This window comes from Pongo abelii, chromosome 22, assembly GCF_028885655.2.
Source record: "Pongo abelii isolate AG06213 chromosome 22, NHGRI_mPonAbe1-v2.0_pri, whole genome shotgun sequence".
In the NCBI taxonomy this organism is placed as follows: Eukaryota; Metazoa; Chordata; class Mammalia; order Primates; family Hominidae; genus Pongo; species Pongo abelii.
The window spans coordinates 13,164,797-13,178,540 of NC_072007.2; the positions used below are offsets into that span (position 1 = coordinate 13,164,797).

Here is a 13,744-nt window from a genome sequence, read left to right on the forward strand (position 1 = left end):
GCACAGCCACCTCTTGCTCAGCTTCCCAACCTCTACGATGCCGGTCCGGCCCAGCAGGATCTTCCCCCAACTTGGAAGGGGGAGACGCGTGCCACACAGTAGGCAACGAGGCACCCTCGGTCCCCACCGCGGAGCCCGGCAAAACCCTTGCTCTCCACCCCCATCCCATCGAGGGGGAAGGGGAGGAGGGTCCTCTGCAAGTGAGTCACTATGGCAGCACTACCATAATGCAGAGAGGTGGCAGGCCGGGGGATCCTGTAACCCAAAGGCACACCTCTTGGATCGCTACAGAAGGCTTTCTCACCGAGGATGGTTCACACTCCCCACCTGCCAGTTGCCCCTCGTCGGGCCCACAGAGGCGCTCAGGGACGCCTGGGGAAGGGAGGGGGCCTGTGGTACCAAGAAAAATATGCGTGCGGCAACCTTAAGCCTTCGCGGTCTGGGCAGGGGCCTGGCTGCTGCACGTGCACGCAATCCCCCAAGGGTCCCCCCGTCCACCTGCCTCCTTTCTCCCAGGCAAAGCACCTCCAAGTAAACCTACACACAACCTGTCGGAGACCGAACAGTAGCCCATTGGCAGTCTGCCGGCACATGCATCACCTGCCTGAGCCCACCGCGATAGCTCACATGGCCCGCACGCACCCGCCAGAGGGGAGCATGGGACCTGCGCTCGCCAGACCAAGCGGCACCCTTCCCTGCGTGGGAAGGGTGCGTCTCACTCAACCACCTCAACCCCCACACCAACGAGCTCCCTCAGGACCCACTCGCAGACACAGTGGTGGCCACTGGAGGAGGGGTGCTGGGGGTGGGAACCACACACCACCGCTCGGCCTTGGGCACCTGAGGGATAAGCTGGGGGGGAAGTGGGGGAGCTGGGCACGGTAGGCTCATGCCTGTCATCCCCGCACTTTGGGAGGCGAGGGAAGGTGGATCCCTCCATCCAAGCCTTGGCAACATGGTGAAACCTCGTCTCTAAAAAAATACAAAAACTGACTCGTATCATAACCTGGACTCAAAGTTAATAAATAGATAAATAGGCTGGGCACGGTGGCTAATGCCTGTAATCCCAGCACTTTGGGAGGCCGAGGCAGGCGAATCACAGGGATCAGGAAATCGAGACCATCCTGGCAGCCACAGGAACCCCGTCTCTACTCAAAATACAAAAAATTAGCCAGGCGTGGTGGCGGGCGCCTGTAGTCCCAGCTACTTTGGAGGCTGAGACAGGATAATGGTGTGAACCTAGGAGGCAGAGCTTGCAGTAAGCTGACATTACGCCACTGCACTCCAGTCTGGGCAACAGAGTGAAACTCCGTCTCAAAAATAAATAATAATAATAAATAGATTAAAATTGAAAATTTAAAAAAAAGTAACTGGCCAGGCACAACTGCTCAAGCCTGTCATCCCAGCAATTTGGGAGGCCGAGGTGGGCAGATCACCTGAGGTGGCCAGTTCGAGACCTGCCTGACCCACATAGAGAAATGTCATCTCTACTAACAATACAAAATCAGCCAAGTGTAGTGGCACATGCCTGTAATCCCAGCTACTCAGGAGGTTGAGGCAGGAAAATCGCTTGATCACAGGAGGTGGAGGTTGCAGTGAGCCGAGATGGTGCCATTGCACTCCAGCGTGGGCAACAAGAGTGAAACTCTGCCCCCCCCCAAAAAAAAATTAAGTGCTGTTTTCTGTTATTTTTACTTCCTACCCTGAGAGGAACATAATACAGATGTTGTCTGTCTCCCTGCCTGCCTGCATGCCTGTGGCAGGGCCTCACTCATTCTTTCGCCCAAACTGGAGTGCAGTGACACCATTATGGCTCACTCACTGCATCCTCAAACTCTCCAGAGTTAGGTGATTCCTCAAGGGATCCTACGCCTCGGCCTCCCAAAGTGTTGGGGTTACAGACGTGAGCCACCAGCACCCGGCCTGAGTTAATACGTCTGGTCTAACTACGTCTTAACCACACACCCATGAAGAACTCAAGTCAAGAATCCGTAGGAGACTCAGCATTCTCTCCTGAAAGCAGTGAGGAGGAAGGCGGCCGTGTGTACCGAGCTCCTGGGCTTTTAGGTGACCATGCATAGAGGAGAGATTTCCAATGTTTCCAGAGAGGTGCGAGCCACAGTCATTGGGGCATCCGAGCACGAGAAGGGGTTTCTGACAGCCACTTAAGGGCCAGGAAGGGCCAGAATTTGCCAAGGCCCGTGTCCCAGGGTGGGGCTGATGGAACCCAAGGTAGACGGAGTCAGCAGTCCGCAAAGAGAGAGCTCCAGCCCTAGGACCCTCTGTGCAGACAGAATCAGAAGGAAGAGAGTCCTTCGTCCTACATGCCACATCCCTCCACTGAACTTGGGATCAGATCCGTTTTCCAAACATGAGGTAACTCTCACTTTGCAATGGATCACAAGGGGCCAGGCTTTCCAGAGTCAGCAGGGTAAAGAAGTCATTCTGGTTTGGCCTCCCCCAACCCCTGGTAACTGGTGAGTTTATTTTTTATTTTTATTTTTTTATTAATATTATACTTTAAGTTTTAGGGTACATGTGCAGAATGTGCAGGTTAGTTACATATGTATACATGTGCCATGCTGTTGCACTGCACCCACTAACTCATCATCTAGCATTAGGTATATCTCCCAGTGCTATCCCTCCCCCCTCCCCCCACCACACAACAGTCCCCAGAGTGTGAGGTTTCCCTTCCTGTGTCCATGTGTTCTCATTGTTCAATTCCCACCTATAAGTGAGAATATGCGGTGTTTGGTTTTTTGTTCTTGTGATAGTTTACTGAGAATGATGATTTCCAATTTCATCCATGTCCCTGCAAAGGACATGAACTCATCCTTTTTTATGGCTGCATAGTATTCCAGGGTGTATATGTGCCACATTTTCTTAATTCAGTCTATCATTGTTGGACATTTGGGTTGGTTCCAAGTCTTTGCTATTGTGAATAATGCTGCAATAAACATACGTGTGCATGTGTCTTTATAGCAACATGATTTATAGTCCTTTGGGTATATGCCCAGGAATGGGATGGCTGGGTCAAATGGTATTTCAAGTTCTAGATCCCTTTGCCATCCCCATCAAGCTACCAATGACTTTCTTCACAAAATTGGAAAAAACTACTTTAAAGTTCATATGGAACCAAAAAAGAGCCTGCATCGCCAAGTCAATCCTTATCCAAAAGAACAAAGCTGGAGGCATCACACTACCTGACTTTAAACTATACTTCAAGGCTACAGTAACAAAGCAGCCTGGTCCTGGTACCAAAACAGATATATAGATCAATGGAACAGAACAGAGCCATCAGAAATAATGCCACATATCTACAACTATCTGATCTTTGACAAACCTGAGGAAAACAAGCAATGGGGAAAGGATTCCCTATTCAATAAATGGTGCTTGGAAAACTGGCTAGCCATATGTAGAAAGCAGAAACTGGATCCCTTCTTTACACCTTATACAAAAATCAATTCAAGATGGATTAAAGACTTAAATGTTAGACCTAAAACCATAAAAACCCTAGAAGAAAACCAAGGCATTACCATTCAGGACATAGTCATGGGCAAGGACTTCATGTCTAAAACACCAAAAGCGATGACAACAGAAGCCAAAATTGACAAATGGGACCTAATTAAACTAAAGAGCTTCTGCACAGCAAAAGAAACTACCATCAGAGTGAACAGGCAACCTACAAAACTGGTGAGTTTAAATGAGCTGAGGCTGGCCGGGCCGGAGCCACTACGGGGGGAAGGAGGTTGGGCGGGTTGGTGGGGGGGCCTGAGGCATTGCAGAAAGTGGGTCTGAGCCTCGACGACGACGGTGCTGCAGGAACCCGTCCAGGCTGCTATATGGCAAGCATTAAACCTCTATGCATACCGAGATGGGGTTTTTCTCACAGAACGCCTTTATGCAGAAGTACACTGAGAAGAAGCCTTGTTTTTACTGGCGACCTGTTCTTACCACCCAGGAAAGGCCTGTAAAGCATATGGACTCCTGAAAGGACATAGTTGTACTACACCGCAATGCAAATACCTGCTTGCAAAGTGTTGTGTTGATCCCAGCAAGCTTGCAGAAGGGGAACAAATCTTATCAGGTGGAGTGCTTCATAAGCAGAAAAGCCATGATGATATTGTTACTGAGTTTGGTGATTCAGCTTGATTTCCCCTTCCATTATTCGGACATGTATATTGAAAGACAGATCGGCTTGCCAAAGGATCAGAATGCTACCAAAATAGCCTTAGTTTTAAATCTTTTCTTCTGGTATCCCTTTGAATCGTTATGTGAAATAGTTGAAAAGCCAGATCCTGACCAAACAATTAAATTCACGTCTTTACAGAACTTTAGCAACTGTCTGCCCAACTCTTGCACAACACAAGTACCTAATCATAGTTTATGTCACAGACAGCCTGAGATCGTTCTTACAGAAACACCCCAGGACACAACTGAATTAAACATATTGAATTTAGAATCTTCTAATTCAAAATATTCCTTGAATACAGATTTCCCAGTATCTTCTATTGATTCAGCTGTAATTTCACCTGAAACTGTCCCACTGGGAACAGGAACTTCCATATATTCTAAGCAGGTTCAAAATAAACCAAAAACTGGTCGAAGTTTATTAGGAGGACCAGCAGCTCTTAGTCCATTAGCCCCAAGTTTTGGGATTTTGCCATTAGAAACCCCAAGTCCTGGAGATGGATCCTATTTACAAAACTACACTAATACACCTTCTGAAATTGATGTGCCATCCACCAGAGCCCCTTCAAAAAAGTCTGTTGCCAGAATCAGCCAAACTGGAGCAAAGTCTGTCTTCTCACAGAGTGGAAATAGCCAAGAGGTAACTCCAATTCTTGCACAAACAGAAAGTTCTGATCCATAAATAAATACAACACCTCAGATATTGAGCCCCACTATGATATCTCCCCCAAATGCACTGCATTGAAGAAGTTCACGACTCTTTACTAGTGACAGTTCCGCAACCAAGGAGAATAGGAAGACATTAAAAATTAAGTTTCCACCTAAAATCCCAAACAGAAAAACAAAAAGTAAAACTAATGAAGGAGGAATAACTCAACCTAACATAAACGATAGCCTGGAAATTACAAAATTGGACTCTTTCATCATTCAGAAGGGAAAATATCCACAATCACACCTCAGATTCAGGCTTTTAATCTACAAAAAGCAGTAGCAGAAGGCTTGATGAGCCTTCTTCGTGAAAGGGGGAAAGGTTATTTAGCTTTGTGTTCATACCATTGCAAAGAAGCTATGAATATTTTGAGCCATCTACCTTCTCACCACTACAATACTGGTTGGGTTCTGCGCCAAATTGGAAGGGTCTATTTTGAACTTTCAGAGTACATGCAAGCTGAAAGAATACTCTCAGAGGTTAGAAGGACTGAGAAGCATAGAGTCAAAGGCATGGAAATCTACTCTACAACACTTTGGCAGCTTCAAAAAGATGTTACTCTTTCAGTTCTGTCAAAAGACTCCACAGACATGCATAAAAATTCGCCAGAGGCCTGGTGTGCTGCAGGGAAGTGTTTCAGTCTGCAATGGGAACACGATATTGCAATTAAATTCTTCCAGAGAGCTATCCAAGTGGATCCAAATCATGCTTATGCCTATACTCTATTAGGGCAGGAGTTTGTCTTAATTGAAGAGTTGGACAAAGCGTTAGCTTGTTTTTGAAATTCTATCAGAGTCAATCCTAGACATTATAATGCATGGTAAGTGGTAATGAAGTGTAAAGACAAAGTCTTGTTGATGGTGCTGGTAGTCACTAATTTTTCTTGTTAGATAGCTCTTTATTGTCATGAATTTGGTTACTAATACTTAGGGATGGTATACACTGGTCAATAACTTCAAACTAACATGTTTTCTTATGAAATGTATGTCTTTAACAAACTCTTAAGTTAACTAATGATAATAGAATACCAGATCCATATACTCAACAGTTTCAGTCTTCTACCAAAATTTAGCAGATACCGTAGTTGAGTTTGGTTTGTTTGCTTGCTTGTTTAGTTTTGTTACTTGATTTCTTATTTTTTCTTTGAACACAGAAATGGTGATTGGGACAAAAAGTGCTTGGGAAATTGGAAAGGAATAGCATAATTCACTTATTGGATAATAGAAAAAAACACTGAAAAAATTCATTAGTTGCTGCTTTTTGACAGTGTTCCAGTTTATTGAGTTATTATTAAGAACTTAGTGTGCCCTTTTATTTAGCAGTATCTCTTTTTTACTTTTTTATATTTGCGTATAAGTAGACAGATAGGAAATTACTACCCAGGTCATATTGTTATCAACTGAATAACATATGAAAAACTTTGGTCTTACATTTGCCTCAACACCATACTTACTGATGACATTTATTGTATTTTTCTGGACTGACTTAAAAATTTAAATATCAAGAGAAGTCCAGGCACGGTGGCTCATGCCTGTTATCCCAGCACTTTGGGAGGCCAAGGCAGGCGGATCACAAGGTCAAGAGATTGAGACCATCCTGGCCAACATGCTGAAACCCCGTCTCTATTAAAAGTATAAAAATTAGCTGGGCATGGTGGCGGGTGACCGTAGTCCCAGCTACTCAGGAGGCTGAGGCAGGAGAATCGCTTGAACCCCGGAAGTGGAGGTTGCAGTGAGCCAAGATTACACCATTGCACTCCAGCCAGGGTGACAGAGCGAGACGCCATCTCAAGAAAAAAATAGAAAATAAAATAAAATAAGTAAATAAATAAATATCAAGAGAAAGTATAATTCTGAAGTCATAACTCTGTGGTAGTTTTTTTTGTCAGATATGGTTATCTTTGGGGTTAATTATTATAGCAGTGGAGTTTTATCACTTGATTTGCTTCTCAATCTGAAACATTATATTACTAAAATATTTTTTGATTTGTGAATATGTTGTTTAATGTATTGTATCTCATTTTACAGTAGTAGTTGCAGTGCCTGAAAGATTGCCAAAAATAAATAGTGCTACCTTTTGCTGACAAATGTAACAATCAACTTGCCAATACTGCCTTCTCTTCCAATAGCTATGTTCTCCATAAAATTTTAAGAACTCAGTTCTTCATGAGACTTGTGTTGTTTATTTTTTCTGAAGTCTGGTTGATCCTTGTGTTGTTCTTTTTTAAATGTGTATTTTCTGTTCAGCTACGTTGCAGGAGGCGGATTCTTAAAAAACTTAACCATATCAAAAATTGTGTTTAAAGAAGGATTATGCAGATTGGCAAGCTTTTACTAGGAGGAGTTTAAATGCTGACGTATTTAGGTAACTCTAAATACTGAGCAACTTTACTCTAACTACAAAATAGATAGCCTTTCTTTTGTTTTCACTTTCACTATCATTAGCATCATGTTTAATACCTTTTCTTCATCTATAACACAATTATAATGATTTATAAAGCCACTCAAATAAAGGAGATATATTGTGCTTTAAAAAAAAAAAGAAAAAAAGAAAAAAAAAAGAAGTCGTTATGTGGCAAACAATGAGGTGTGACTCGAATCTAGAATCTCCAGTGAAAACCAATGAAACAGGGTCAAACCCCGTGTCTACTAAAAATAAAAAATAAGCCAGGTGTGGTGGTGCTGAGGCAGGAGAATCGCTGGAACCCAGGAGGCAGAGGTTGCAGTGAGCTGAAATCATGCCACTGCAGTCTAGTCAGGGGGTACAGAGCAAGACTCCATCTCAGAAACAAACAAACACACAAAGCCAATAAAAGTGTTCCACTCAACGTGTCAGGCTCAGGTCTCTTGACAGGATACATCCAGCACCTGGGGAAATATCGACGGGTGGGCTGGAATCTATTTTGTGGCCTCAAGGAAGGTTTTGAGAGATAGTCCCCAAAACGTGAAGGCCTAAGGAAGCCCCTCCGCCCAAGAGGCGATATTCATTTGTATCCCATTGCCACCCACGAGGGAGAATCGGGCTCTCTACAGAACCCCCAACCCCCACCCCACCACCCCGCCTCGTGAAATGAGCTCTTGCTCCATCAGGCTGTATTCACACCGTGTGGTTTTGTAACCTCCAGCATGTGTGCGTGGGTTGTGGAGTGGGGTGGAGGCTGCTGTGGACAGAGGAGAGGATAAAGCAGCGGTGTCCCACGGGTGCCCGGGACGTGGGACGTGAGTGGGGTGGCTAGAGCCTTGGGAGCTCATCGCCTGTCAGGACGTTTTCCCTCCTGGTTCCCTCTCTGACCTACGCTCCACATCTTTGCAGTTCAGTGGGGATCATGTGGGTGGAAGTCACCATCCCTTTGGACTTTAGCCAAGGAACGTCAGTCTCCCAAGAGTCTCCCTGGTGTCGGGGCCTTGGGCAGGCTCACAAGGATGCTGATGGTGATGGGGACAGTGATTAAGTTGGAGGCCTCGGGCCAATGCAGAGGTATCCATTTGACCTCGGTGGGATAGGTCAGCTTTGTGGAGTGCCGTGTGTCCTTCCAGAGACTCATCCAGGGCTAGCAAGCATGGTGCTGAGGATCCCAGCTCCCAGCAGAAGCACTTTTTTTCACACAGAATCCTGGGCAGGAAAGTTCTCAGCAGGTTTAAGCCTCCTAGCCAAAAAGCGAAAGCCACTTCTGGGATTTTTTTCAAAGAGCCAGTGGTTCCACAATGGGCCATGGGTAGTTGTGGAAATGGAGAGAAATGTTTGCAGATACATATTTGAGACAGAAGGGACAGGGCTCGGTCACAGTTCATGTAGGACACGAGCAAATGCACATTGAGAAAACCCTCCCAGCATCCTAGGTGAACAGAGGTATGACTTTACGAGACAGTCGAGGGAGACACAACCCCAGATTTTAGGGTTGGATCTTTATTAATATGTAGTATCTATGAGGTATCCGAATCCAGAAATCAACTCGCCAGTTCTGTACAGCATTCTGCAGGGAAATCAAATCTGGGATGTCTAAAGTTAAGAATTCAGGCCATGGTAATGGATTAGATTAGATGTACTTGAACTTATTTTGCAAAGAAAGAGAGGGTGGGTGATAGCGAGAGCCAGAGAGCAAGCGAGAGAGAGAGAGGAGAGAGAGAGACAGAGAGACACAAAGATACACCAGAGAGAAAAACAGAAAGAGAGAGACAGACAGAGAAAGACGGAGATTGACAGAGACAGAGAGAAACAGAAAGAGAGACAGAGACAGAAAGAGAGAGACAGACAGAGAGAGAGAGAGAGACAGACAGGCAGAGAAAGAGAGTAAGACAGAAGGCAGACACACACACACAGAGAGACAGAGACAGATGGAGAGACAGAGAGAAAGAAAGAGACAGACAGAGAGAAAGACAGAGACAGACAGAGGGAGAGAGAGAGAAACAGACAGAAAGAGAGACACAGACAGAGAGAGAAACATACAAGGAGAGAGAGAGACAGACAGACAGGCAGAGAAAGACAGTAAGACAGAAGACAGACACAGAGAGAGAGAGACAGGCAGAGAGAGAGACAGAGAGACAGAGACAGAGAAACAGACAGGCAAAGAGAGAGAGAGAAAAAACAGACAGACAGGGAGAGAGAGAGACAAACAGACAGGCAGGGAGAGAGAGACAGAGACCAGCAGACAGACAGACAGAAAAAGAGAATAAGACAGAAGACAGACACAGTGAGAAAGACAGAGAGAGAGACACAGACAGCGAGACAGAGAAAGAAAGAGAGATACAGACAGACAAAGAGACAGACAGACAGAGAAAGACAGAGATGGACAGAGAGAGACAGAGAGAAACAAAGGAGAGAGACAGAGAGAGAAAGAGAGAGAGACAGACAGACAGGCAGAGAAAGAGAGTAACACAGAAGACAGACACAGTGAAACAGACAGGCAGAGAGAGACAGACAGAGACAGAGAGAAAGAAAGAGAGAGACAGACAGAGATGGAGAGAGAGAGACAGAGAGAAACAGACAGAAAGAGAGACAGAGACAGAGAGAAACAGACAGGGAGAGAGAGAGAGACAGAGACAGAGAGGCAGAGAGAGAGAGAGAGACAGACAGACAGGCAGAGAAAAGGAGTAAGACAGAAGACAGACACAGTGAGAGAGACAGGCAGAGAGAGAGAGACAGAGAGAGAAGACAGAGAGAGAGACAGAGACAGACAGAGAGTCACAGAGAGGAGGAGGAAGGGCATGCTCAGGAAATAATTACACATATTTTATAACGCTTTTGATCCCATAAACGGTGGCCGGGGTGTGCTTTGAAAACAACAACAACAGCAACAAGAGCAGCAGCAGCAGCAAGAGCAGCAGCAGCGTTCACTTATGGATTTCTAGAAAATAAGATGTTCTGAAGTATAGTAAACATCAACCGGCTCTCACTACACGTTGAGAGATTCACAAAAGCGCTAGTTAACAACAGGAGAAAACAGCAGCTAACACGTCCTGGGGAAAATATACGTCTTCCTGAAAACTGGGGATTTCTACTTCATCTGAAAAGAAACACATATGAAAAAGGAAAAGCACGAACAAAACAAAACAAGCCAAAAAACACGGGCCAAGGCACCATCCCTAGAAATCTTAAGTGAGCAAAGTATTAGTTTTCAGAAAGCTATTCTATTTTGGGCGAATACTAAGAAGGCCCAGACTAGAGCTGTGACACCCTTCCCATTGTGAAACTATGCTGGCCAGAGGGCAGAGAAACTAAAACATCATGATAAAAGGTGATTGAGACCCAGCCAGGGGGAAGCTTTCCTAGGGAGGGAGGCTTGAGGAGAGAAGCAGGGGAAAACTCCAAAACTGTAGACCCTCGCGCTTGCCCACGTGGGTCAAGGGTTATGCCATCGGCCCAAGCTGCCACTGGGGAAGTGGGACTGTGCCACCCCCATCTTCAAAAACACTGGCCACTGAGTGAGGACTGACGCCCACCGATGCAAATGTCAGCCTGGCAAGAATGAGATCGCCAGCAAGGGGTGGGGGAAGGGGAGAGAAGACGGAGGCACATTGGAGTGGCTCCGGAAGGTTTCCAAGCAGGCTGTTGGGAGGCGGGGGATGGGGGGTTTGGGGGGAACCCACCTAACTGACTCACTAAATGAAGGTAAAGGGACGTGGGTAGTGGGGGGAGGTGGGGGGCAACTTGAAAATTAAACTGACCCGTCCTAAAACCCAAGTAGAAGAGTCTATGTGCATGAAAGAAACCAACACACAAAGAAAACTAAATAGCTGATCAAAGAAAAATAGGGCCCCCGCCAGTACTGAGGTTCCCTAGGCAACGAGGGAGAGAGGGAGGGGCCTCCAGAAGGGAGAGAGAGAAACCCGTTGCCCCAGGATCGGTGAAGTGGGCGAGACCTCCCTCCGTGTCACCACGACTTTCAATAACAGTTGCCGCTAGGTGATGCCCGAAGACAACCAATGCCTGCAAGAGTCAGTCAGCACGGAAAAGAATGCATTTATTTATTTATTTATTTATTTATTTATTTATTTACAGAGTCTCACTCACTCTACAGCCCGGGCTGTAGTGCAGTGGCATGATCTCGGGTCACTGCAGCCTCCGCCTCCCAGGTTCAAGTGATTCTCCCGCCTCAGCCTCCCGAGTAGCTGGCATTACAGGCGCCTGCCCCACTGTGCCTGACTCAGTTTAGTATTTTTAGTAGAGTCGGGGTTTCGCCATGTTGGCAAGGATGGTCTCGAACTCCCAATCTCAGGTGATCCACCCGCCTCAGCCTCCCAAAGTGCTGGGATGACAGACGTCAGCCACTGCACCCAGCATTAACCGTGTATTTTTAAGTCAAGGAGCTTATCAGGGAAATACGAGAAGTAGGGAGGCCACACGTGACAGAGAGAAAAGTTTGAAAATACCCCTTCCATCCAAGTGGGGACCTGGCCTCGACCTACCAAAATCATACACTGAGTGGCAAAGCCTAGCAAGGCCCGTCTGTCTAGATTCCTCTCGGCCTCTCTAAGCAGGTGTTTCTCACTTTCATGGAAGGTTCAGGGCCCTCCCCGGCACAGGGAGTCTGACAGACTGACAGAGAAAGAGACAGGCATAGAAAGACAGAGATGGACAGAGAGAGACAGAGAAAAACAGATAGGGAGGGAGAGAGACAGAGAAAGAGAGAGAAACAGACAGACACAAAGAGACAGATTGAGAGAGACGGAGAGAAACAGAAAGAGAGAGAGATGGAGAGAGAGAAAGGGAGGGAGAGGGAGACAGACAGGCAGAGAAAGAGAGTAAGACAGAAGACAGACACAGTGAGAGAGACAGGCAGAGAGAGAGAGACAGGAACAGAGAGAAAGGAAGAGAGAGAGACAGAAAGAGAAAGAGACAGAGATGGAGAGAGAGAAACAGAGAGAGAGAGAGATAGAGAGAGAGAGAAACAAATAGGGAGGGAGAGAGAGAGAGATAAAGACAGACAGAGAAAGACAGAGACAGAGAGAAACAGAAAGAGAGAAAGACAGAGAGAGAGAGTGATAGAGAGAGAGAGAAACAGAAAGAGAGGTGGAGAGAGAGACTAAAAGACAGACAGGCAGAGAAAGAGAGTAACACAGTAGACAGACACAGTGAGAGAGACAGGCAGAGGGAGAAAGAGACAGAGACAGAGAGAAAGAAAGAGAGAAACAGACAGAGAAAGAGACAGACAGAGGTGGACAGAGAGAAACAGAAGGAGAGAGAGACAGAGAGAGAGAGAGAGACAGAGAGAGGGAAACAGACAGGGAGGGAGAGAGACAGAGAGAGAGAGACAGACAGACAGGCAGAGAAAGGGAGTAAGACAAAAGATAGGCACAGAGAGAGAGAGAAAGAGAGAGAGAGAAAGAAATAGAGAGACAGGCCTGGTGAGGTGGCTCACTCCTGCCATCCCAGCACTTTGGGAGGTTAAGTTGGGCAGATCAGGAGGTCAGGAGATCGAGACCATACTGGCTAACACTGTGAAATCCCGTCTCTACTAAAAATACAAAAAAATTAGCCAGGCGTGGTGGCAGGCACCTATAGTCCCAGCTACTCAGGAGGCTGAGGCAGGAGAATGGCGTGAACCTTGGAGGTGGAGCTTGCAGTGAGCCAAGATGTCACCACTACACTCCAGCCTGGGTGACACAGTGAGACTCCGTCTGGAAAAAAGAAAAGAGAGACAGACAGAGGAAGAGACAGACAGAGACAGACAGAGAGAAACAGACAGAAAGAGAGAGAGACAGAGAGAAAGAGAGAAACAGAAAGGCAGGGAGAGAGAGAGAGAGAGACAGACAGGCAGAGAAAGAGAGTAAGACAGAAGACAGATACAGTGAGAAAGACAGGCAGAGAGAGACAGACAGAGGCAGAGAGAAAGAAAGAGAGAGGCAGACAGAGATGGAGAGAGAGAGACAGAAAGAAACAGACAGAAAGAGAGAGAGACAGAGAGAGAGTGAGAGAGAGAGAAAGAAAGGGAGGGAGAGGGACAGACAGAGAGAGAGACAGACGGGTAGAGAGAGTAAGATAGAAGATAAGCACAGAGAGAGAGACAGACAGAGGGTGAGAGAGACAGACAGAGAGACTCAGAAAATGAAGGAGACAGACAGACAGAGAAAAACAGAGACAGACAGAGAGACAGAGAGAAACAGAGACAGAGAGAGACAGAGAGAAACAGACAGAGAGAGACAGACAGGCAGAGAAAGAGAGTAGACAGAAGATAGACACAGTGAGACAGGCAGAGAGAGAGAGAGAGAGACAGAGAGAAAGAAAGAGACAAACAGACAGAGAGAGAAAGAGACAGATAGAGAAAGACAGAGACAGAGAGAGAGAGTCAGAGAGAAACAGGCAGAAAGAGAGAAGGTCCTAGCCCAGTAGCGATACAGTGCCTTT

The 13,744-nt window shown here is 46.3% G+C and overlaps 1 pseudogene; it reads left to right on the forward strand.

The window, feature by feature from the left end:
• Positions 1-309: 309 nt before the first annotated feature.
• Positions 310-5,127, forward strand: LOC134760867 (cell division cycle protein 27 homolog; annotated as a pseudogene).
• The last annotated feature ends 8,617 nt before the right edge of the window (positions 5,128-13,744 follow it).